Below are 11,512 nucleotides of genomic sequence, written 5' to 3' on the forward strand. Positions count from 1 at the left end.
AATGCTGAGCGAGCTCACCCCTTTTGATTTTCTGATTCCAACTCCTTGCACATTTCATTATAATATTTTGCTTTGTTTTCTCAAGCTTCCCTTTCAAATTTTTTCCTCAGCTCCTTAACTTCTTGATTTCTTCCCTTTGATGATATTTCAGCACTCCAGTGCAATATTCAGTTTCTTCTGACATCCATTTTGGTCTTTTTTTCTTTCTCCATCGTAATGACTTTTTGCATTCTTTGTGGGTGATATTCTTGATATCTTTCCACAGTTCATCTGATCTTTGTTCATAAGTGTTCAAGGCCTCAAACCTGTTCCTGAGTTGGCTTTTTTAATTGAGGGGGATAGGCTCAAGATAAAATTTTTATTCCTGTGAATATTACTATAGATATTATAATTAATAGTATTATTCTTCCCTTTGTTAGACTTTTAATCTTCATCCTTTCTGCCTAGTTTCCCTCACCGCCAGTTAAACTCTGTGTTTTACTCTCCTGCCCAAATTATAGAGGAGTAATGATGTTAGTTGGAGAACTAACTCAGTCTATATCTTTCCAATCACTTGTTATGCATCTGAGAGCTTAACAGTATGTAGGGATGATAGAAGAAGAATTGATGTGTTTGAACTATAGTGTTGGAAAAGAGCACTAACCATCTAATGGATGGCCAAGAGGACAAACAGATATGACTTGGAGAGGGCACAGTTTGGGCATGTTGCTAAGAGGGGCTATTCCTTGGAGAGGGACATGATGATGGGAAGGGTGGAGGATCGATGAAGGAGACGAAGACCCTCAGCCAGGTGGACTCTCAGCCACAGTGACTGCTGAAATGGGCTCTTAGGTGTTGAAGTGTGAGGATGGTGCAGGATAGAGCAGGGTTCAGATCTTCTGTTGATTGGGTCACTAGGAATTAGAGTCAACTCAAAGGCACCTAACAACAACAACATACAAACTTTTTACAGTCTGTAATATCCTATAATTAACTCTTTAAAAGTAATAAAATAAATTTAAAAGAGCTATGTACAATATTCTTTAATTAGTAGGTCAATAACCACACCAAGGTATTGTAAATATATTTTGGAAGATAATCTACTCAAAGATAAAACTTTCTAGGAATATATATGAGAAAGTATTTATTTATTAATAGTAAAATAAATTCTCTCTCTCTCTCTCTCTCTCTCTCTCTCTCTGAAAAGTACCTTTCTACATTTACTATTTAGAAATCACAGGTGGGTTTTTTACCCTCCCCCACTCCATTCTTTATAAAAGGGAAAATTGACTATTTTCTAAAATGTCACTTGTTTTCTTACCTTTCTCATCTTTTAAAAATAAAACTTCGTTAGTGCTTCTTTTTATCAAGTGTATTTCTGTTTTATTTTCTCTTAAGTACAAGAATTGCCCTTATTTGGGTTCTGAAATCAAATTCAGATAAAAGATGTTGTGGGAGCTGAAGTGGTCAGAGGCCTCAAAGGCCTCACTCTCTCTCACTCTCTTTTTTCTAGTCAGAACTGACTCATAACTGATCCTTCAGTGGGTCTTCACACAGGAAATCACACAGAAGAGGATTGCCTATCTTTATTGTCAGGGATGCATCCTATGTCCATATCTTTTCAATCTGTATGCAGAACAGATCATTTGGAAAGCAGGGCTTTATGAGGGCTGGAGGGAGGAAGGCTTATCAACAATCTACATTATATAGATGACACAATCTTGCTTGCTGAAACTGAAGAAGACCTGAAGTGCTTGCTGCAGAAGGTCAGGGATTGTAGTCTTCAATATGTACTGAAGCTCAACATCAAGAAGACAAAGACTCTCACCACTGGGCCAATTGGCAGCACCATGATAGATGGAGGAGAGATTGAGGTTGTTAACAATTACAACTCCCTCAGCTTCACAATTAACATTCTTAACAACTGCAGTCAGGAAATCAAAAGACAAATTGCATTGCATTGGGAAAATCTGCTATCAGGGACCTCTCCAAATACTGAGAAGTAAAAATATCAGTCTAGAAACCAAGGTGCACCTAATCCAGGTCATGGTCTTTGCAATTACTTGTTCTGTATCAGAAAGCTAGATAATGAATATGGATGACAGAAGAATTGATGCCTTTGAATTGTGGTGCTAGAGAAGAATCCTGAACATACCATGCATGAATTGCCAAGAAAACAAATAGGTCAGTCTTGAAGAGGGTGAAGCTAAGTCTCTCTTTTGAGGCTAGGATTCTGAAGCTCCATCTCACATACTTTGGGCATGTAGTCAGGAGAGACTGGTCCTTGGAGAAGGACATTATGCTTGGAAGGGTGGAAGGACAGAGCAGGAGAGGAAGACCTCAGATGAGATGGATTGATACAGTGACTGGGGCAATGGGGGTTGATGTGTCAGATTAGTAAGACTGGTTCAGGAGAGGGCAGGTTTCAGAGCTGTCATATATGTCATAGGGTCACTATGGGTCACAGGTGAGTTCACGGAATACAACATCAACATCCTAACGAGCAGCTGGTGGATTAAAATTTCTCCCCTTGGGTTAGCAATGCAATTCCCTATCCTTCAGACCATCAGAGGGAACATTGAGTACTATTTAGATGTCATTGATATTGTATTAGGGAGGAAATAATTGTAAAAAAGCTGTACCGTCAACCCAAAATCATGTGGATCAAATCTACCAGCTTCTCTGCAGGAGAAAGATGAAAATCAACATAATATTTTTAAAAATTAAAAAAAAATAAAAAAATATTCATGGGCATTTAGTCATTTTTACTCCTCTCTGAAAAACCAGCTATGGGTTGAATCCAATTGGATAGTACATAACAACAATAGATATTACAAGTAATATAGAGATGATTTAAAGTACATGGGAAAATGTTTGTAGGTCCTATAAAAATGTTACACGATTGTATATGAGACTTAATCTTCCTCAGTTTGGGGTTTCCACAGGAGTTCTGGCACCAACACAACAACAGATAAAGAAGGACTATAGTATAAGAGTATTTGTTGTTCTTTGTGTACCATCGAGTCAGAACTGACTCATAGCTGATGCTCCAGATGATTTTCAGAGGTAGTTAATAGCACAGGATTTGATTGCCCATCTCTCTCCTGCAAAGCAGCTGGTGGATTTGAACCACATACCTCTGCATTGATAGCATGATTCCTTATCACTAGGCCACCATAGCTCCTGATAGATGAGTAAAGTGAGTTTATTTTTAATGCCTGTTTTTTGAAAGAAGCCTTAGTGAAGTGATTAAGCATTCAGCTACTGTCAATGATTTTGAACCACTAGAAAGATGTGTCTGTCTGCTTCTTTAAGATTATATAGTCTTGGAAACCCTATGGGGCAGTTCTACTCTGTCTTATAGACTTGTTATGAGTAAGAATGACTAAATGACCATGGATTTCTTTTTTTACTTTTTAAAAAATTTATGTTGATTTGCATATACATTGTGTATTATTCATGTACATTATGTTTCACACATTGCTTCATTCAGTCTGTTTTGTGCGATAATTCCCAAAAACAGTGTTTTATAAAATTAATCACCAATGATTTATTCCCACTGTCACCTGTCTCTTCAGGTCCCCATTAGATCTATCCTAATTCCTCCAGACCTTCCCTCTGCCCACCAAACTCTCATGATTTTCCTCCCTCCCCACCCTCAGCTTCCCTGTTCTCCTGTCCTTTTCCTTTGGACTTTTATCCACATCTTACTAGCTATTCTTATATTTTTACACTAATAATCTTAAGTAGTATTAGTCTTTATGAGACTGAGTCAGTTGACTCAGTATAATGCTCTCTAACCTCTTCTATATTGTATAGTATTTTACAAAATCATTGCTCCTGAGTGTTTCATAGTATTCCATTGTGTGAATGTACTGTAATTTCTCAGTCATTTATTTGTTGATGGACATTTGGGCTATTTCCATTTTCTTGCTGTTGTCAACAATGCTGCTATGAATATTGGTGTAAAATAATCTCCCTTTGTGTCTCAGTTCTATTCCTCTTGGGTATAATCTTAGCAGTGGAATAGCTGGGTCGTATGGCACTTCTAAGTTTAGCTTTTTGAAAAAAACATCAAATGCAACAACGAATGAATGGAAATTCCAAATCTCTGTAAACATTCATTAAAATTATTAAAATTAAATTAAAAAATACAAAAAATCAAATTGTCTTCCTTAGTGGTTCTTCCACTTTACAACTCCACCAAAAGTGTATGAGAGTTCCAATCTCTACACATCCTCTGTAACATTTACTTCTTGACACCCTGTTAAACTTTGCTATTACTATGGGAGTGAGATAACATCTCCTGGTGGTTTTAGTATGCATTTCTCTAATTGTCAGTGATTTTGAGCATTTCTTCATATGTTTGTTGGCCATCTGAATGTCTTTCTCTGTGAAAAGTCATCTCATGTCCCTTGCCCATTTTGTGACTAGATTACAAGTCTTTTCCTGTGGAGATCCTGTAGGATTCTGTACACTTTCATTATGAGACCCTTGTCTAAGATGACATTGTGAAATGTTTGTTTTGTTGGTTTCCCCCTCCCCCCAGTCAGTAGGTTTTCTTTTTATCCTACTGGAAAAGTTTCTGGGCTCACAGGAACTTAATCTTTAGAAGATCACATTCATGGATGTTATCCTTTCTGGGTTGTGAGTTTCTGGCTAAGTTTAGTCCCATTGTGTTCCTTAAGATCCTTATTTTTGGGGGCTCTACGTCCAGGTCTCCGGTCCACCTTGAGTTGATTTTTTTGTGTATAGTATAAGAAGTGGATCCTACTTCAGCTTTCTATAGATAGAAGATAAGTTTTGCCAGTGCTATTTGCTGAAGAAGTTGTCATTCCTCCATTTGATAGGTTTTGTTTCCTTGTTGAATACCAGTTGACCATAGGCAGATTTCTGGGCTCTCAATTCTATTCCATTGGTCTGTGTGTCTGTCTTTCTACTGATACTGTGCTATTTTTGTGATTACTGCTGTGTAGTACGTTTTGAGATAAGGCAGTGCTATGCATTCCACTTTATTTTTGTTTTTCAGAAGTGCTTTTCTTATTCAGGGTCTCTTTCATTTCCAAATGAACTTGTCAATTGCCTTTTATATCTCTTTGAAGAATGAGTATGGTATCTGTATCTGTATTGAGATTGCATTAAACATGTAAAAGTTGTTTTTGGTAGGATTGTCATTTTCACTGTCTTGAGTCTTTCTCCATGTGTAAAACAAAGGGGGAAAATACAGAAGTAAAAGAGCTGAACAGAAGATTTCAAAAGACATCTTGAGAAGACAAAGTAAAGAATTATAATAAAATGTACAGGGAGCTAGAATTGGAGAATAAATAGTGAAGAACTCACTCTGCACATCTCAAGCTGAGAAATGAAAAGCAAATTTAAGCCTCTGGTTGCAATATGAAAATATGCAATTGGCAATATGTTGAATGATACAAGAAGCATCAAAAGAAGATAGAGGGAATACTCAGAGTCACTCTACCAAAAAGAATTCATTGATACTGAAAAACTTCAGGAAGGACCATATAAGCAGGAGCCAATAGTAATGAAGGGGAAAACTGAAGCTGCATTGAAGGCACTGTCAAAAAATATGTCCCCAGGAATCAATGAGATATCAATTGATGTGTTTCAACTAACAGAGGCAGGTTCAAAATTGGGAAGGGTGTATGCCAGGAATGTGTCCTTGTGTCCTGTCTCCATACCTTCTCAACCTGTATGCAAATTATCCAGGAGGCTGCGCTCTATGAGGAGAAATGTGGTGTCAGGATTGGTGGAAGATCTATCAACAATCTGCATTATGCAGATGACATAACCCTGCTTGCTAAAACTGAGGAGGACCTGAAGCGCTTGCTGCAGAGGGTCAAGGACTGCAGCCTTTAATATGGATTGAGGCTCAATATCAAGAAGACAAAGATTCTCATCACTGGACCAATCGGTAGCATCAGGATAGATGGTGAAGAGATTGAGATTGTCCACAGCTTTAGTTTGCTTGGCTCCATAGTCAACACTCTTGGCACCAGTAGCCAGGAAATTAAAAGATATATTACAATGGGAAAGTCTGCGGTTAGGGACCTCTCTAAAGTACTCAAGAGCAACAGTGTCTCTAAGGTGGGCCTGATACAGGCCATGGGTTTTGCAATCACTTGTTATGCATCAGAGAGTTGGACAATGACTAGGGAGGATAGAAGGAGAATTGACGCCTTTGAGCTGTGGTGCTGGAGAAGAGTACTGAATGTACCATGGACTGCCAAGAAAACAAATAGATTCATCCTAGAGAGGATTAAACCAGGCTGCTCCTTGGAGGCAAGGATTCTGGGGCTTCCCCTGACATACTTTGGACATGTTGTAAGGAGAGACAGGTCTTTGGAGAGGGACATCATGCTGGACAGAGTGGAGGGACAGCGCAGGAGGGGAAGATCCTCTATGAGGTGGATTGATTCAGTGACTGGGGTAATCAGGATATTGGGATGGGTGTGTCGGAGGCAGTGAGATTGGCACAGGATAGAGCAGGGTTTAGGGCTGTTGTACATAGGGTCGCTATGAGTTGCAAGCGACTCGATGGCACATGTATTTACAATGAATAAGTCAGTAAATGTAAAAATTTTATCATATAATCTCCAATCTCATTTTTTGTCACCAAAGTTATATTTTTTTAACTACAATTTCTTATTTCCAAATTTTGCATTCCAGTCACCAATCATTATTAATGTATCTTGATTGCATATTCCATTCATTTCAGATTGCAAAAGTTGGCATATGGCATTGACAAAATAGAAAACCTGAGAATTGGTGGAAAACCAGTTAAGATTTTTGAGGAAACAGATGCAGCCCAGGACACTCTCAGTCAATAAAGTTGGAAGATAGTTACCTAGCTAATTGAATAGAAGAAATCCATATTTATCCCCATTTCAAATAAAGATGATCCTATGGATTACGGGAGCTATTAAACATTATTAATATCACTTGCAAATAAAATTTTTCTGAAGACTGTTTAAAAAATTACTGAAACAAGGACATTGGAAGGAAATGTCCAGAAATGTATCCTGGATCCGGTAGAGATTCCCATCAGGGAATTTGACTGGAATAAAAGAATATTAGAAGCATGTTTACTTGTTTATTGACTATGCAAATGCATATGGCTATGTAGATTAAAACAAATTATGAATAAAATTGAGAAGAATGGGAGTCCCAGAACTTTTGGTTGTGCTCATGTGAAACCTATACATAGACCAAGAAAAGTCATTTAAACACAATAAGGAAACCCTGCATGATTTAAAATCAGGACAAGTGTGCTACAGGGTTGTAATCTTTCTCCACACCTGCTCGATCTAAATGTTGAGTAAATAATTTGAGAAGTTGAACTGCATAAAGAAGACTATGGCATCACTCTTGATGGAAGACTCATCAACAACCTGTGTTATGAAGATGACACAATGTTGCTTATAGAAAACAGAAGACTTGAGCCACTTACTGAAGAATATCAAAGACCACATTCTGTATTATGGATTACATCTCAACATAAAGAAAACTAAACATTCTCTGCACTGGATTAATTTCAACTTCATGGTAGTTGGGGGGAAAAATTGAAGTTGTCAAGGATTTAATTTTACATGGATCCATAATAAACACTCATGGCGGCAGCATTTAAGGAATGAAAGATGTTGAATTAGAGAAATCTACGGGCAAGGACTTCTTGAAAATGCTAAAGAGCAAAGATGTCAGTTTAAAAACTAAGCCATGTCTGAACCTTACCAATTCCATAATGGGGAATGATGTTGTCCAACAACATCAACAATGCAAAACCAATTCCCATGATTCTCCCACACTCTTTCTACTCATCCCAACAACAATCTTACAGCTTTGTTGGGTCCAAAATCCATTGCAATAGCTCACAGACCACACAGAATGATATTAGGGAAGTCAGTCTTTAATTCATGTTAGTAGCAGAATGCACTCAGGCAGAACAGCTTTCAAAACCTCAGTCAGCCTTGAGTCTCATGGCTTTAGGTTCTCAGTCCTGCCAATTATGCCCCTGTCTCCCCACCCCACCCTCAATCCTCCAACAAATTTGAGCAAAAGGCTCTTAGCACAGATTCTTTGACACTAACATACCCAAGGGCAGCTCCATCTCATGTCTTTTCTCTGGTTCTCTGCTGCTAAATTTTGTGGCTGCTGCACCTGTAGGCCCTGGTCTGCCTATGAAAGAATCTCTGTTCTAAAAGATATGTTGCATTCTCTTGCTGGTTCTTTGCTGGTGGTGAGATTCTCAAACTTTGTCACTGAATCTGCCAATTTAATGGTGACACTAATCAATTTCCTTGTGGATTGGGAGACTAATCAATTCTCTTGTGGATTGGAAAGACTATCCAATTCCCCTGTGGACCAGACAACACACTTCATTCGCATATTCCCTCCCATCTACACGACAAAGTCAAACTCAGTGGCTAGGAAAGTTATTCTGAACAGTAAACCCATCACAACTGTCAGAAGAACAAACACACTTGTCTTGAAAGGAAGTACAACCAAAGCACTTCTTAGAGCCAAGAATGATGAAATTTTATCTCATGTACTCTGTAAGAGGGGCCAGATCTTGGAAAAAGATACTATTCAGGAAGAGTAAAGGTTCAGCAAAAGAGAGGAAGAGTTTCAGTGAAATGGATTGACACAGTGGCTTCAACAATTGGCTTAAACATCATCATGAGGAAGGTGCAGGACAGGGTAGGGTTCAGATCTGTTATTCAAAGGATCAGTATGTATCCTTTTTTTATTAGACTGCAACTTTGACTTTCAGGAAATATTATCAAATTGTGCTTAGGATTCTGGAACGTGCTTTCTTTTTTTTTTTAAATACATCTTGTCCTAATGAATATTATGAAATCAAGGGATTTCGAATGAAAAGTAATACCAATACAACATAGAGTCAACATAAAGATTTTTTAGCAAAGGTAGTTAAAATGTTAAATGATAAATATAGACTTACATATACCAGATTTATATGTTGTTGTTGTTGTTGTTGTTGTTATGTGCCATCGAGTCGCCTGCGACTCATAGCGACCCTATATACAACAGCCCTAAACTCCGCTCTGTCCTGTGCCAATCGCACAGTCTCTGACACTCCCAATCCAATTATCCCAGTCACGGAATCAATCCACCTCATAGAGGGCCTTCCTCTCCTGTGCTGTCCCTCCACCCTCCCAAGCATGATGTCCCTCTTCAAGGACCAGTCTCTCCTCACAATATGTCCAAAGTATGTTAGACGGAGCCTCAGAATCCTTGCCTCCAAAGAGGCACCCGGTTTAACCCTTTCCAGGACAAATCTGTTTGTTTTCCTAGCAGTCCATGGTATTCTCAATACTCTTCTCCAGCACCACAGCTCAAAGGCATCAATTCTCCTTCTACCCTCCTTGGTCATTGTCCAACTCTCTGATGCATAACAGGTGATTGCGAAGACCATGGCCTGTATCAGACACACCTTAGTCTCCAAAGAGACACCATTGCTCTTCAGCACTTTGGAGAGGTCCCTAACAGCAGACTTTCCCATGGCAATGCGCCTTTTAATTTCCTGGCTGCTGGTGCCAAGACTTTGACTATGGAGCCAAGCAAACTAAAGCTGTGTACAATCTCAATCTCTTCACCACCCATGCTGATGCTGCCAATTGGTCCAGTGGTGAGAATCTTTGTCTTCTTGACATTGAGCCTCAATCCATATTGTAGGCTGCAGTCCTTGACACTATGAACCAGATTTATATAGATTAGAAATTATCATGATATTAAAACTTTCACTTCAGAATTTTCCTCCTTTTTGATGATAGCACAATTGCTCTTGATTTTCTTGCAAGGTTATTTTCAGTGATCTTTGATATTAATGTGGAATATTTCCTAAGTTATTCATTGATTTTTTTTTTAAAGTAATTTTTCCCCCTCAGAGACCGGGCAGGAGATAAGATGTCAAGAAGTAATGAGTAGTGAAATAAAAGAGCAGAGTGCAAAGAAACAAAAAAGAAAAAAGTTAAAGTCATGTTATTTTTTTCTCTGTGTATGCAGATGGACAGGAAAATTATAGCAATAATTGCAGACTCTTTTCCACCAAAGACAGAATAGCCTTGGGAATTGCAGTTTGGGAGAAAAAGTCCAATGAAACTGCATTCTCATTCAGGCCCCACCTGACTTGCTGCATATTGCTTTGACCAAGGTCATTTACCCTTCTGTGCCTTAGTTTCCTTGAATGTTGAAAAAAGACTTTGAGCTACTGGAAAGATGAATGAAATAATGCTTCCAAGGCACCCAGAACTGGTCAGAAAAATGTGTTATGAGAATACCAAGTACTACTATTATTATTGAACTGTGTATCCTGTTGGAATGAGTCATCTTGCTGCAAAGATGCATAAGCAATTCCAAGAGTGGCTGAGGATCAGAGAAACTGAGAAGAGGCAAATGATTTTAGGTGGTGTTAATGGAGAAAATCTAAATTGCAGTGCAATTTGCCCTTCAGTTGTTCAAAGGACCAAAAGGACTAGGGGACTTGGGGGTTGGGCTGGAGGTTGTATACCTTAAGGGGTAATGAAGTGGTGAAGCAAGGTCGTAATGTAAAAAAAAAAGAGAGAAAGGAAAAAAAAGAAAATTCTAGAGCCAAAGTTTGAATCCAAATTTTGTCACATAATAAATAAGTCGTAGGGAGCTGTTCTGTGGGCAATCTCCTCCAGTGCGATTTTACAGCCTGTGAAAACCTGCTGGTCAACTCTGAGGCCTTTGGACTCTAGGCCCCTAACAACAAAGGAGTCCTAGTGTGCTAGTGCATAACACCTACCTAACCAAAAGGGGAAAGTCTATGGTTTCAACAGACCAGGCGCTTAGGGGAATATGGGAAATCTCTCACAAAGAAATCTGGGAAACCCATAGTGGATCCTTGGAATGACTCCACCCACCAGCAGGGGCTTTGTTTTCTGGGTGTTTTTTATTTTGACCATGGGAAGTTATTCTGCCCCTTTATACTTAATTTTTCCCATCTGTAAAATGGGTATCAGAAAAGTACTTTAGGATTGTGGAGATTCTTAAAGGTACTAAGACAAGCTAAAATAATAATGAAAGACCAGGGAAAGTAGAAATCCACCTTGATAATGAATGACTTCACAGCAAAGAAAAACACAAGTTTTTACTTTATAAAACACTATATAATTTTAGGGGCCTAGAAAGAGGAAAACTTGTTTTGTCAAGTCTCAATTGACTCATAATTCATAGATCCACGCTAACCCCTCAAATCTTTGATATAAGGCACACACAACACAAACAGGAAAGCCTTCAGTGTGCTTTAATAAAAACTGCTTTCTATTTTAAAGCTACATATATGTTTTGAAAAATCTCTTGGACATCTAACAGCTTATAAAACAAAGCTCAGATGATGGGTTTTGTTTGCTTTGAAGAGAAAAAAATCAGGGGCGCGGGGATCGCGCTTCCTTTGAATCTCGTTCCCGCTTGGGAAGCCTGGGGGTAAAGCCCCTGGGAGCAGGACGCGAAGGGTTGATTCTTTTTTTTTTTTTTG

The sequence above is a fragment of the Elephantulus edwardii genome, unplaced genomic scaffold (genome assembly GCF_000299155.1).
Source record: "Elephantulus edwardii isolate Elephantulus edwardi_28Jun2011 unplaced genomic scaffold, EleEdw1.0 scaffold00067, whole genome shotgun sequence".
Taxonomy (NCBI): domain Eukaryota; kingdom Metazoa; phylum Chordata; class Mammalia; order Macroscelidea; family Macroscelididae; genus Elephantulus; species Elephantulus edwardii.